At 34.1% G+C, this 16,311-nt stretch overlaps 1 long non-coding RNA gene across 1 annotated transcript in view; it reads left to right on the plus strand.

The window, feature by feature from the left end:
- The window catches only part of LOC148110238 (uncharacterized), an 80,848-nt gene extending 64,774 nt beyond the window's left edge, over nt 1–16,074 (plus strand). Inside the window, exons 2-3 of the long non-coding RNA XR_015724100.1 lie at nt 58–164; nt 15,853–16,074. This is a non-coding gene — a long non-coding RNA (uncharacterized LOC148110238). The remainder of the gene's footprint in view (nt 1–57; nt 165–15,852) is intronic.
- Nucleotides 16,075–16,311: the final 237 nt, after the last annotated feature.

Genomic DNA, 16,311 nt, shown 5'->3' on the forward strand with positions numbered 1-16,311 from the left:
CAATCTTCAGATTCCATGCATTCACTATCAAAATCCGATGTTGTTTTTTTGTCTCAGGACAAAACCTCAACCTAAAATTCATGTGGAATCTCAAGGGACCCTCTCCCAGTTCTCCACCATAAAGAGATGCTCAGAACTTTTTCAGTGTTTTCTGTGAACATATGGTAAGTGCTCTTCTCTTTTATACCTGCGTATATGGGTCTGCTGTCCCTGTAAGTCTGAAAGATATTTGTGGTCAGGGGTGTCACCACATGGTAGTTATAATTTATTATGCAACTAGATACTGATATTTTACGATTGGAATTAGGAGTAGGCAACACACATTCTTTAGTACCATACTCTTTTTTAAGAGTAAGACAAAAGAAATTCGTAGACTAAAGAATGAGTGTTCCTTTGGGTAAAGTGAGAAATTTCAGTAATTCCTGTAGAACTCTACAGTCTACAGTCCATAGTATTTAGTTTGGTTATGTTTTTCCATCTTGTTTTGAAATAACTTCCATGGATGTTTTCTAACACTAATAATATTTTTCCATTTTCTTGCTATTTTCAGTTGCTTGTTGTTAAGATTTCCTCAAGACTACCTGTATCCTGTTTTATCTTTTATATATGCCAGGTGTTATATGTTTCACTTGGCTAGGTTTCATCGTTGTATTTGTGAGAAAATAGATTTATACATTTTATTTTTATTTGGAAAATGAGTTTTGATCTGAATTATAGCTGTTAAATTTCTTTCGAACAATGTAGTTAAAAGACAACATAATTCCTAGAATTTTGGATTTTTAGTATACATATTTTCTTTTTATAGTACTTGAAAATAATTAATATAACTCTTCATTGCAAAAGGCATTTTTACTGTAAGGTGAGAATCAGTGGGCTGTAGTCTTCCATTTTCACAAGAGAAGGAAGAAGAGTTATATCTTTGTGTATTTTCACTGAATGTTTCCTAATCAGGAGATTGGTCAGTTCATATCTGTCTTTTGATTAGGCCTCAGTGGACTGGGAATAAGATTAAATCCTGATAGTAGCATCATTTATTCTAACCATGAAATTCAAGTTTATTTTTCTGTTTCTTCATGTGACAGAAGACAAAGAAAAATAAGAGCAATACAATCGTCCAGAATCAGATGGGAGTTAGAATGTGGTTCATTTTAGCAGTATGACTTGAGAGATTTACAAAGGGTCTGAAAGATGGGTTTACATTTCTCTAAATTATATGTCCATATTTTTTCACATTGACATATGTAATAATATGTCTGTGGAGTTTTATGATCAGAGAAAACAAGTAGAAACAAAACTAGTTGAGCAAAGACCTTTATTACTCTTCAGGGCTATTTAACTAAATAACATTTTCCTATGTATGCAAATAAAGATACTGACTATAGAAAACCAAATAAGGCAGCATAAGCCCACAAAAATTGTACCATAAGGTATCTTAGCATAATACTACTATTAAAATGTAATACTATTATTAAAATACTATGACAATGGGATTCCTGTTAATTTCTAGTTTTGTGGCAAAATTGCCTTGGAACCTCAAGTTAGGTGGAGACTGCAGGACTAGGAATTTTCATAATTAATTTTGAGAAGATAACAACCACAAAATCAATACTGACGAGAACTTTATTTTTATATATAAGCCACATTGGACTTCTACATACAAAAAATTTGTGAGACTAACTTTTAACACATGGAAATCTGTACATTGCACAAGTTATTTTGAGGTGATAAAGGGTTTTGCAAATGCTGTCAAATGAAATATGCATTTCCAACTGCTACTAGGATGACCAAATATATTCTTGTATGTACAATGTGTCTTGTAGTCACTTAAAATTGTTAATTGTCTCAGGCAGGACCTTAATGATACAAGTGACAGTTTTTAATTGGATTTGGCTTTTAAAAAAATCCAGCTGCTGCTGTTCGTACAGTAGAAACAGCACCAGCCATATAGGTTACTCACTCATCATTTTATAGAACATTAAAAGGAGCCACACACAAGCATTCTTGATGGTATAATTCATGCCTAAAATGAATCTGAAGATGATGAAAAATTTGGTGTGTGTATTAGTCAGGACTCAGTGTAGGTAAGAGAAAACCCTCTGGTATTTTAAGTGTGAAATTTTAATATAGGGAATTAGGTATATATATATGAGTTAAGTAAATAGAAGCAAGTAAATAGAAGCAATGCTGTGTAACTTACTTGCCATAAGAGCTATTCACTTTGAAACTGAGCTGGAGGTTTTGATTTCAAGAACACTCATCTATAGTTATCCCCAGATTAGCAAATTACTGCTGCAACTTCCTCCCAGTACTAACAAACTGGCTGGGCATAGAGATGAGGTATAGGAAAATCTCATATCTCCATAACCCTACTCGCTAGTTAAAACCAACCAAAACTGTCAGGAAGTTGGGTTGACTTGTATCTCCCAAAAAAGATTGGAGTCCTAATTTCTACTACATCAAAATGTGACTTTATTTGGAAATAAGATCTTTGCAGATGTAGTCAAATTAAGATAAGGGTATTAGGGTGGGTGTTAATCCATCATGACTAATGTCCACATCAAAAGTGAATATTGAGAAACAGACAGACATGCACAAAAGGAAGACAATGGTAAAACACAGTGAGAATGTCATATGAAGGTGGAAGTAGAGATTGGAATTATGTTGTCACAAACCAAGGGAATTTAAGAATTGACAACACCAGAAGCTAGGAAAAGTCAAAGAAGCATTCTCTCCTGGCTTCTAGAGCATGGTCTTATTGCCCCTGGATTTTGGACTGTGTGACTTCTAGAACTGTGAGACAAAACATTTTTTCTTAATTTAAGATACTCAGTTTTTGGTACTTTGTAATACAGCCGTAGGAACCTAATACAATGGCCTAAACCTGTCTTCTGCTTTCAGATTGTGCAATTGCATTTGACATATAGAACCTTATTTGCATCCAGAATCCTAACTGCAAGGATGACTGTAAAATGGAATTTCTGTAAAATCCCACCTATTTCTATATAGTGAGAAATTCCAGAATGAGTCTGGAAAGGAGGCCAAGTGATTTGATTTGTACTGTCCACTTTAGCCCACTTTTTCACAAAATTATCAACAAATGAAAAGGTGAAACTGCAAAGTGGGAATTAATATTCCTAATTCTGTCATACTTTTATCTATTAGATAGTTTTTTGTTCATTCATTTTTTGGTAATATAGTCAGAATATTGTAGTAGAATTGGTACAGAAAGGAATCAGGGATGGAAGGATGGGACAAATATATATTGATACTACTTTCCTAAAATCTCATTTTGTAGAGAGAAGCATTGAGTATACAATAATAATTCAAACTTGTTTTTGGCCAGAATAAAGCTCATAGATGACTCATCAGTGCATTTGATTTAGGAAATGTGTTTCAGTTGAATTTGTGGCAAAGATAAACCTCTTAATCAATTAAAAAAACAGAGAGAGAAGGAAATGTAGGTTATTCTAATTTCAGACATGTGAAATTTAGAAAGCCGTGTTATTTATTTGCCTCTTATGGAAATAGGTGTTCAGGAAGAAAGCCCAGCCAGATCTGTAAAGCAAATTGAGAACAACAGGCTCAAGAGGGCACTTATTGAACAATGGCTCTAATGAGCAGCACCATGCAGTTTTGGAAAGACTTAGTGTAGTAAGAGGTGATAAACAAATGGTAATATCCACATATTTATTAAGAATTGAGTGAAGAATAAATAGAAAAAAAGAAAGATTCACAATGAATGGGAGATACAGGAAACTGAGATGATAGGGATTGATTTGAATTGATGTGTGTGTAAGGGTGTGGGTAGGCGGAGGCTTTGGCCTGCGCAATGAGACAACCAGAAATTGCAGTGGAAGAATATAGTAGGAAGGTAACCATTAGAGTTCTTTTATTTTTTCTCACCTTCCAGTACCTTGAGATGAGCAATGTCTCTCTCTCACCCAGGGCTGATGACCCAGAGTTCTGGTCTAGACATTCTCAGGAGTAAATTCAGTAGTTACAGAAGCCCTGACCTTATGAGGTGCTGAAAAAGACTGGTGTGGACCAAGTAACTGAGAGCAGCCATGTTCTATTCCTCCTGCTCCAGAATCCAAGGTCTGGTACATTGCAATCTAAGATATATCTCTTCTGATATTACTTCTCCATAGGGGGAAAAGGTGAAGCCATTATCTGAGAAGTTGTTTTATAAGTAAGAGCTAGCTGTGATTTTCTGGTAATTTGGCTCACTGTGATAGGGCTCATATATTTTCTATCCCACACTCCCTGGGGTTTTGGAAATAAATAACATGCATTGTCAGATTTATTGATATTCCTGAGGATGGGGAGCTCATAAGCTAAAATAACAAGATATTTAAAAACTTTTAAAAATAAAAAGCAACACATTGGAATATGTAGTTCAACAGAATCAGAAATATTAGAACAGATGCATGAAAGTTTAAAATCGTGCTAATAGAATTCACAGTAAGAAAGGGAGGATATTAGCTATGTGTAACAAGAAGGAAAGAAAAAGGAAGAAATAGTAATCATGAAAAATAATGGTTAAATAAAGAAGTATTCTAATGAAGAGTCCATTCAGCTTGTTGTGCAACTTTCAAAATTTATTCTATAATTTATATGGAAGGGAATTACCTAGTACTTCTGTGATGTGTGGGCAAGAGGCATTTGTCACATCCAATGCTGTCATTTATTATAAAGCTGTTGTAATTGCCATGGTGTGGTATTAATGCAAAGATGTATAAATTGGCCAATGAAACAAAATGCAAAGTTAGAATCACAGATACATGGAATTTGACATATTACAGAAGTAGTATGAGAGGGAAGTGTGGAAAAGAAGGAGTTTTCTTTAACTGGAAGTAGAAAAAGGGTTATTCACAAAAAGAGAACATTGTATACTCACCTTAATAATCAACAGCAAATGAATTAGAGACTTAAAAATAAAAATAATTTTTTAAAAAATGGAAAAGATTACATTAAAAATAAACCAGAAACATTAGCTATAAAATAAAAGATTAATTAATTTTAATATATAAAATTAAAGTCAAGTTCCTTCACTGCTCTGCTTCTGCCCTACTTCTCTGGCCTCATTTTCCTTCTCATATTTCTCACATTGCAACACTCCCTCTCTGTCTTTGTATTATTGCATTACACTTTTCTCCAGAGACTCTTTTCTCCATTTTCCAACCCAGAAAATTCCCATTGCACTCAGAAAAATAAAGCATGCTTAATCTCATAATCTACATTTGATGTCAGTAATAATTTTTTTTACTATAAGTATCTCAGTATATTTCTAAAAATATAGAAAATTAGAGTATATAAAATATAGGATGCAACTGATATTATAATTGTGGTCTTTTAAGAAGAAAGGAATGTAAGCAATAAAAAACATTGAGGTTCTGTAGTAGAAATTGATGAAGAAGGATCCTAGTGTCATTTATGATATTACTAAAAATGCATAGAATCTCATTAATAAGCAATAATAATAATAATGATCTTAAAGGAACAAGAAGTGTGAAGATCATTTTACTTAAGATGCTTTCTGAATTCAAATACGGAACTTCTGCAAAGTTCTAAAACCAGTTTTTTCAGCAGTCATCCAACAGTACTTGTCAAACATTCTTTACCAAATGGTCTAAAAAAAACAAAACAAACAAAAAACACAAACTGTTCTTCAGAAGCAAAGCCTATCTTTTCTCACAGGGACATAAACAAGATTTCATTAATAAATGTAAGAAAATGCTTCAAGCTAACCCATGTTGATAAAATGTCTTGAATCTTAGCTTTAAGTGGAACCCTAACATTTGAATATCATTGTGCTACATTTGACTAGATTTACAAAACAACAAGCAAATGTAAATTGACAGGCAACACAATAAGGACTTGAAATTGAAAACATATTTTCAAATATTGAAGATTTAGAGCATAATTGGGTATTTGGACCAGGAAGAAAGTCTGGGAGAAATCACCCCTGAAGATACTGACATGATGGCATGAACAGTGCAGTATGCAGTAAGCCCTTTCCCCAACAAAATAACTTATTTAACTGGAGAAAAATATTTAAAAAATTAAAGTCTCTTAAAATATTCCCAAGGGCATACAGGCAAATGAAGAAACACTCATTAAAGGAAATCTGCTACATCTTGGTAAGAAGAGTGAGAAACTGACATTTGAGCATGACCTTCTTCCTCACCCTCCTCCAAGCTCTGTTTTATGGAAATTCTACTTGGGGTGCTTTACTCTGAGTTGGTGTAGCCAAGAATACAAGGCTGTCTTCCCCTCCCTACCAGAACCCAGTCTAGGGCTGTGGCTTTAACACAGGAGGTACAAGCCACCAGGGTTTCTCATCTTCCCCAGGTCTTTGTTGCAGAAGTTTGATTCCTACTGAGTGTTTTAAGAGGAGGACTGAAGCTTCCTTTACTCACCCAGCTACTTCCTATAGGAAGGGAAACTTTACTCCAGGCACAGCAGGCTGAGAATACCAGGAAGCTGATGGTCCCAGCTTATTTATAGAGCAGAGTTTCCGTACCACAAGTAGCAATCTGAGAAGACCAAGGGGTACACATTCCCCCAGTGCCCACTTGTAGAGCAGAGATGTCACTCTAGAATAAGGGAACCACTGTTACTCTCTCTAGTTACTGTGTAGTTGCAAAGAGGTTCTGCCTGGGAGAGAGGCACCATATTAGGATAAAGATTCCCACAGCTCTGTCTGAGGAGACTGACTTATTTAGATCAGAGTATAGAGAATTCCATGACTGTGGGTGTCTTAGTAGACATCAATGGAAATCTTAGTGGAGATCAATTAAGAAAATGCTTGTAGCTCCATGCTAGTAGTAGAAACAAGCAGAATAACAAAGCAGCCAGGAGTTTAGCAAAGAGAACCAGGGAAGGAGACAGCCAAGAAGAGTCTCCTAGGATTAGTCAGTCCTGAGGACTGACTGGGAAGTCTGAGTGCATGCACTAGTCTGGAAGCACCCAGTAACAACCAGAACCAAATATGGGGCAGACTTGGAAACATTTCCAAGCTACACACAGATTCGTCCACAAAGGATGGAAGCATCACTGACACAAGGGACTTAAGGAAACAGATTTACACCCAGATACATCATAATCATAATTTTTGAATTCAAAGATAAAGGGAATATCTTGAAAGCACCAAGAGAAAAATGACTCATTAGGTACAAGAGAACCATAGTAAGTTAACAGCAGAGTTTTTACCAGAAGTAATGAGGCTAGACTGCAATGGAATGATATATTCAAAATGTTAAAAGTAAAAACTATTGACTAATTATCTTATATCCAGCAAAACTATCTTTCAAAAATGAAGATGACATAAAAACATCCCAGTTAAATAAAGGATGAGAGAATTTGTTATTGATTCCACCTTATTATACTTAAGGATGTTCAAATTGAAAGCAAGCAGCATCAAACAGTAATTTTGTATCCACATGAGTAAACAGAGAGTTGTAATAAGGGTAATTATGTAGGAAATTATAAAAGACAATATGACTGAATATTGTCCTTTTTTCCTTTTTTTCTCTTACCTGATTTAAAAATCAATTTCATAAAACTATGTATATAATTGTATTGACTGCCTTAGAACATTTATGTGTAATATATTGGACAATAACAGCACAAAGGATAAAAATAGAAACAAAACTGTATTAGAGGAAGGAAACCAAAAAAGTGACATAATATTATAACTCAAATCCATAAGAATAAATCAAGAGAATCAGAAATGGTAAATAAAGTTAATACAACAAACTATAAATACAGGCTTGTTTTCCTTTCTTTTCTTGTGTTTAAGATGTAAGATTATACAAGATAACTTTAACAGTGCATTGGTCAGTTTGTAAAATATATGGAATCAACGTATAATGATTCTAGCACAAATAAGGAGGCAGGGAATTAAGCTATATAGGAGTAAATTTTTTATTGTTATCAAGTTAGTATAAATCTGAAGTATATTTTAGTTATTTAAGAAGTATATTGTAGGCTCTAGGGCAACCATTAAAATTATTAAAAAATATGATTAAATATTATTCATGGAATTAAAATATTATACCAAGAAATCTCTATTTCATACCAAGTAGGCAGTGAGGAGTAACAGAGAAATAAAATAATGAGAAATAAAAAAACAAAACAAAAGGAAAATGGCAGATATAAATCTAGTTATATAAAAATAACAACAAATGTGAATAGAAGAAACAATACAATTAAAAGGAAGAGAGTGTGAGATTAAAAACAAGAACACAAGGTCTGATTTTATCCTGTTGATAGGAAATTTATTTTATTTTTTTGGAGTTTCAAGCTTTTATTTAAATTCCAGTTAGTTGATGTATAGTGTAGTATTAGTTTTAGGAGTAGAATTGAGTGATTCATCACTTGCATGTAACACTTAGTGCGCATCACAAGTGCCCTCTCTAATACCCATTGCGAAATAAGTCAGTCAGAGAAAGACAAATACCATATGATTTCACTCATATGGGGAATTTAAGATAGGAAATGCATTTTAGATTCAAATATGCAAATAGCTTGAAGGTAAAAGGATGGAAAAAGATAGATCATGCAAATAGTAACCGTACGAAAGCTGGAATATCTATAATAATATCAGACAAATAAGGTTTACTACAAAAATTATTACTAGAGAAAAAGAAGAGCACTTACAAATGATAAAAGGGTCAATCCATTAGGAAGATATAACAATTATAGGGTGCACAAATGCACCCTAACAGTAGAGTCCCAAAATAAATGAGGCATAAACTGACAAAATCGAAGGGAGAAATAGGCAATTCAACAATAAAATTAGAAAACTTAAATATGTAACTTTAAATAATAGATAGAACAACTAGGTAGAAGTTAGCAAGAAAATAAAACACCTTAACAAAAATGTAAATCAACTAGTCCCAACATACATCTCTGGAGCATTTCATGCAACAACAACAGTATAAACACTCTTTTTGAGTACATATGAAACATTTATAGGATAAACCATATGTCAGGCCATAAAAAAAGGAATAATACATTTAAAAAAATCAAAGTCATTCAGAATGTGTTCTCTAATCAATATGAATTAGATGAGAAATCAATAACAAAAGGAAATTTTGTAAATTCATTAATATGTAGAAATTAAGCAGCATACCCCCAAATAATCAATGGCTCACAGAAAGATATGACATACCAAAACTTAGTGAATGCAGCTAACCAAGCAATCATAGGAAAATTTATAGTTATAAACTTCATATGATAAAAGGAAGAATGATCTCACATCAATCAGCTAACTTTCTACCTTAAGAAACTGGAAAAGAAGAGCAAATTAAGCCCACAGCAAGCAGATAAAAGGAAATGAAAGATAATAACAGAAATAAATGGAAGAAAGATAAAACCAGCATAACCAAAAGTCAACTAATTGAAAAGATCAAGAAAACTGACATTAAGCCAGACTGACCTAGTGAAAAAAGACTAAAGAATTAAATTCAGGAATTAAACAGGAATATCACTACTAACCTTATAGAAATTGAAAGCTTTATGAGGGAATACAATGACTAACTATAGGCCAACAGGTTAGGTAAGTGAAATGGACAAGTTCCTATAAAGACACAAAGCAACAAAATTGATTGCAAAAGAAATAGAAAACTTGAGAGACTTACAACAAGTTAAGATAATGAATTAGTATTTAAGTAAATTCCCACCAAGAAAAGCCCAGACCTAGATGGCCTCACGAATGAATTTTAGCAAACGTTTAAAGAAGACAACCAGTTATTCATAAACTCTTTAGCAAAAATGAAATGATATTTCACAATTCATTCTTGAGGCTATTAAAACCCAAATATCAGAACCAGAAAAAAACATTACAAGAAAATAAAATTCTTTCATGAATATTGACACAAAAAATACTCCAGAAAAAGGTAAACCAAATCCAGGTACATATAAAAAGGATTATACAACATGACCAAGTGGGATTTATCTCTGGAACACAAAGTTTGTTTTATATCTAAAAATTAAAAAACTAGTATATTATAATGGTAGAATAAAGGACAAAAAATACATGATCATATCAATAGATACAGAAAAAGCATTTGACAAATACATCAAAATTAAAAACTTTTGTGATGCAAATGATACCATCAAGAAAGTGAAAAGGCAACTCACAGAATGGGAGGAAACATTTGCAAATCATATATCTGATAAAGAACTTATATCCAGAATATATAAACAACTATTCAAATTGAACAATCAAAGGCCAATGACTCAATTTAAAAATCAGGCAGAGGATTTAAAAAGCAATTTCTCAAAAAAAGATAGACAACTGGCTAATAAACACATGAAAATGTAGTACAATTAGTGTTATGAAACATTCAGCAATAAAAAGTAGTGAAGTCCTGATACATGGTACAACATAGATGAATCTTGAAAACATTACACTAAGTGAAAGAAAGTTTCAAAACTGAAAGGAATTTTGGAATTCACAGAAACCTCTAATACTTGTGGTTACAGTTTACTACAGGAAAGGGATACAAGTTAAAAATCAGCCAATGGAAAAGGGGCATTGGGTGGAGTTTGGGAGAAGTACTCTTAATGTTTGTGTATGCACATGGAGTATTGCCAGTCATGAAAGTTCACCTGAATCATGGTGTTCAGAGTTTTATTTGGGCTCAATTACATAGGCATGATTGATTGACTGACCAGCCCTCTGGGTGTGACCTAAAAACCTTCACCCTAAATCACATTATTTTACTATCCATCCTGGCCCAAGACTTCCAGGCAAACATAGACACTCTAGCAAGCATGACATTTTAGAGATTACTTCCGGGAAACAGGACAAAGGCCAGACCTCTTTTCAGGCAAGTGACTTTCTTTACTACATGTTATTTTTGCATTACATTTGTAAGACAACTCCATTCCAGTCTCTGCTCCACTCTCTCATCTGTCTCAGATTCCTTCTCTTCTGTACTCAGTGAAAAAAAATGTTCCCTTTGTAGAGATGCACTCATTAAATAAGGATGAAGTAGAGATTGTGGTGATGTGTAATCCTGGTGTTGCTCATAGCTATCAGAGAGATCAGATCAACACTCTTGTGATTGTCCAGGTTTATTCACTTTATGTTATCCTTGAACATTGCTGCCAATGCACTAATCCAGGTGGCAGTGTTTTAAACTATGTATCACCTAAGCACTTTGAGGAGTTAATATTAGTCAATTTTAAAAATACATTAAAATTATATCAACATTGATTTAATAGGGGATATACGAATCTGTCAAATCCTACTTTTATACCACTGATTTCTTCAATTTTTTGACTTGAGCATTATCATTCTTACATCAAGACTATTTTAACACTCAAATTCCACCCCCATGGGCACTCTCCACTGTGTTCAGGGCACCCCTAACTCTGGAATGGACAGACAACAAACAACGTCTACAGGGTTCCTGAGGAGAAAATAATGTTTGTTCCTTTCTCTTGCAATTAACACATTTCTTTTCCTTCTGCTACTGCTCTAACCTCATTTCTCACAAGCATATATTTTAGCTTCATGGGAGGTATTTTCTTTCTGACCCACCTCATCTGGCAGTTTCCACTCCATGCTCCCACCTTTCCCACATAGACACACCAAAGCTTGTTAGGTCATGACTGGTCCATTCCACTTTATCTCAAAATGCTAGAAAGAACCTTAGAGATCTTGTTGTATCCCAGAGAAATGAAGTGACTTGTTCCAGGTCATCATGTTCTAGAACTCAGATATCTGGCCCTAAGACCAGTTGTTTTTCTGTAATAGGAATTTCTTCAATTCCATAATAGAGCAGCTAATGGAGCAAAAACTACTGAGAGACGGCTTCAAGAATAATAATAGTCGCACATGGCAAAAATACTAAGTGAACGTTTTTCTTTTGTTCTAATTTTTTTTCTGAAAATGAATGTTTTCTGTATATGCTTGACATTGTTCTGGAAGACACGGATTCAAGAAAATATAACTTTCTTTGTCATGCTATCATATTGATGTTCTTCTGTTCTCAAAATTTTGTCTGTTCCTTATAAAGTGGCAGGAATGAGAATATATTTCTTACAGTTTAGCAGCTTGTAGTTTAATTTGCCACATTTTAAGGAATTCTCCTAGTAAATTTGTAATTGTCTGAGTAAACTATATTTTAAAATTTAATATATAAAACATGAACATTTTATGAACAAACCAATTAGGCCTAATACATTTTTATGCTTCTAAATTAACAAAATCGCTTTAGATATACAAGAGATGCTAAAAGTACACATTGCATTTTATTCTATCTTCCTTGAAATATCTTTAGCTATAATAAAAAAAGTAGAAAGATTTTTGATGGCTGCAAATCTTCGTAAATTAAATCTCTATTTCTGTGGGATCCTAGTTCTATCTCAGACATTCTAAAGCAAGTAAACATATGCTTTTTCCTATATGCAAAAGAAATGGCATAGATGGTGAAGGAAACTAATGTTTAAACTCCTGAAATCTTTCCCACCACTTTTAGGATCAAATCCATATTCTGCATCATAGTTTACAAAGCCCAGCATCATTTGGCCACTGCTTTTTGTTCTGACCACCAGCCCTTTTGAACTCCTTACTCCAGTCAGACTAACAGACTTTTGCTTTTCCAAGCATAGTGTACTTTGTCTCATGGAAAGCCCTTTGGACATGCGGTTTCCTCTATCTGGAATACTCCTTTTTCACCCTCATGATTTAGACATGCTTCTTTCATGTCACAGGTCCTGTCACATAGTAAAAATATCATTAAATATTTCTCGGAATGATGAATGAATAAATGAATTGGTAGATGAGTGAGTGAGGGATATAGAGAGCATTTAGTGATGAGAGCAGCCCACATTCTGCCCTATCCTTCTGACATTCTTGAGTCGGCAGAGACCAAGACTACAAAAGGTGAGGAAGGGAGGGATGTGGGAAGACAGACTGAAGGACTGGAAGATTTGTAGTGGTGGATGAGGATGAAAGGGACAGACCAAAACACCTGGAAGATGTCATACATACCCAGGTCTTGCAGAACTCTTTGCAACAATCCTAACATTCTTTGTTTTTCACCATCTTGCTATATAGCCGCATACCTGGTATTTTTCTTAGTAGAGTTTTCTTTGGCCTCCTATTTATGTCCTGGAAGAACATAAATCCTTTGGGCAATGCTACTGTAAACATTAGCTCACCATGTCCATTTTTAAACCCTTCTTTCTCCTCATACCCCCACCACTGCTATCTGGATTTGAACATGACTTAGCACTCTGTGGGGCATTTGTTTACTATTATAAATAACCCGTGCTTTTATCAAGTCATCTCCCATCTCAGTTCAGGAAGATCAAGGTCTAAGAAAGATTTCCCCTTGTTTCTAGGCTCTCTTTGCCACAGTCACCAAAGGATTAGAATGCATTTTATTTATATCTTTCCATCAATGTCATTAAGTTCTCCTTAAGTAGGTTTCTGTAATCAAGTCAGTTTCTTCTGTCTACACTTGTTCTCTAGCATGCTTAGATACCTTGCTAACCATATTTCTCTTAACTTGACAAATAGTAGGGAACGTGGGTGAATTAGCTGCTATGCTTGGATGAAGCTGGGTGGATGCTAATGAGGACTTAACAAAATGTAGATGGCAAGGAGCAACAGTGTGTTTGGGTTTCTTCCATGGCACTGAGAATGTGTTTACCTTGGGCCCATGCCCTCTGGGCAGGGCCCTCTCAGGTCCCATCTTTTCATGCAACCTGCTCTGCTTATTCTAGTTGGAATTCTCTTTTCTCTGATCTCATGAATGACTAAAGGCTATGCGACTTAAGTCACAGTTTCTGTTTTTTAATTTTTATTAACATATCCTTACCTAGTCTCTTCAGCTAGACTATGATTCTCCAAAATAACATGACTTTCCTGGTTAGGGTGATATCTCAAATATATTTTGTACCTCTAACCATATCTAAGTTAATTTTAAATACAAATATAAAATGCCCAAATCTATAAAATAGAAAAGGATTTCAGTAGGTTAAAAATACATGTTTATTAAGTACCTATTATAGGAGTATTTTTATGGAATGCAGTAAAAACCCTGCTTTTAAGGAACTGAAACTTATTTGGGGGGAAGTTATAGCGCACAGTTTAAAAGTACAAAAATGTTCTATAGGGATTTATAGGATGAGTTCCAATTTAGAGATTGGTGTTATCCAGAGACTCATAGAGGAGGCCTTGAAAGATGAGTAGGATTTGATGGGTGGGAAAGAGGAGGCACATTCTATACTGAGGAAATAATTTTTTTTCTACAAAGTGTTTTCAATAGAAACTTGGTTTTAATGAATATTATTAGTCACTTAAAAGGATGTTGTGTGTAAATATGCCTAGAGAGTACTGAGCTAAAAGAGAGTTCTTATTGTATTTATTGTATGATTTCACACAGTATTTCTTATTATGATAAGTAATATGAATCTTTAAGACCAGCACAGAGAAAGTATTTTCATAATTTAATTGATTTTGAAACCATTATTTCCAAAAGTATCTCTTGGGACTACTGTTCCCTAGAGCACACTTTAGGAAATGATGAGCTGGATGAAAGACTTCAAGACATGAACATGTGTGGGATGTTTTGTGGACTCTTCAATAGCTTGTGATGACCAATTCACAGTAAATTTTTGTGGTGGTAATAATTAAAGAACTATTGATGTAATTATAGATTGAAACATAGTAAAAAGCCTAATTTTAATCTTCCTTCCTAACTTGTGGAGAGGCACTAAAGGTTTCTGAGTATCAGAGTGAGGTTATCCAATGAGGACTATAGTTCTGGGTTTAAATGTGAAGAATGCATTGCAGAAACCAAACATTTATGACAGAAAACCCAATTAGGAGGCTAGTACAGTAGTACAGGTAAAGATAATGAGGATATGAACTAATACAGGGGCAGCAAGTGTAGCATGGGAAGGACAGATAGAAGGCATCATAAAAATAGGATAGGCAGAAGTGGAAAAGATTGCTCACCTTTAAAAACCTACTAATGAAATTCACTGCATTAATAGATTAAGGAGAAAAATCTGCAATCATCTTGACTATATCAGCAATTATTATATAAAATTCAATACTTATTCCTGCTTTTAAAATAAAGAAAATACACTCTCAGAGTAAATGTGGAATTGATGTAAACATTCTTAACTTAATAAAGAAAATTTACCAGAACCCTATAGCAAATAGGCTATTTTATGGTTTTACATTAGAGCCATTTTATTATAGTTAAGATTTATTAGAGGTCTTAGCCTGTGAATAAGATAAGAAAAGGATTAAAAGAAACAAAGACTGTGAAACAAAGGCGGGTAGTATGATCCTCTATATATAAAATCTCCCAAATATTTAGACATATTATGAGAATAAACATAATTTATATAGGATGGTAAATTGCAGCTTTCTAAATGCTATTCCAAAATTTGTAGCATGACTTTACTCGATACTAGCAGCTAGAAACCCTAAAGTTATATTTACCAAACTCTCTTTCAGCTCACATTCCACATATGATCTGGCTTCCTCAAGCAGATACTCACAGGAGATATTTAGAGCTGAAAATGAGGCAGAGAACATGTTTCTATTGTTCTTTCTGAAAGTGAGAGTTGGAAGAGCATTTTGTTTTCTCCAGTAGCAGTAACACTATCCTAGTGTTTGGACCCTCCCCACTTTGTAGCTGCTGAGAGATTTTCATCTTGGAGGCTAAGGAAGTGTGCCCCAGAGTCAACAGCTGTGGATGAGGTTCTTCATGCCTGGGTTGTAGCTGAACTCTGGTCCTGAAGTCAGTATTTGGACAGTGATTTTTTTTGATTCTCCAACATTCAATTTATGGCAGATTTTTGTTCCCTTGGCAGATCAGTTCTAAGAAGCTATTCTGGGTGTCACTCCTGGAAGCTCAGCCTCGAGCTTGTTCATCTGGCCTTTTCTACAGTTTTGTAAGCACTTAATTCCCTGTATTAAATCCTTTTCTTCACGTAAAGGGACCAGAGTGGTATCTATTATCTATAAGCCCCTAACTGATAAAGTTAGGTTGCCTGTTATAAGATTAATATGATTGAGTTTCCATTTATATAAAAGAACAGTTTATAAATAAAATTTATAATGTCATTTACAATAGCAACAAATGGTGCATGATCTTTACAAAGAAAATTACAAAAGCTTACTTGAATACATTAAAGAAAACATAAAACATGGAAAAGCATATGGTGCTCACAGGTATGACGATCCAATGTTAAAATGTTTGTTCTCTTAAATTGAAATTAAGATTCAACAGATTCCTCCCCCAAATGAGAGTAGGCTGCACGTGTGTGTGT

This window comes from Ursus americanus, chromosome 4 (assembly GCF_024610735.1).
Source record: "Ursus americanus isolate L20-20 chromosome 4, mUrsAme1.1.p, whole genome shotgun sequence".
NCBI classification, from domain to species: domain Eukaryota; kingdom Metazoa; phylum Chordata; class Mammalia; order Carnivora; family Ursidae; genus Ursus; species Ursus americanus.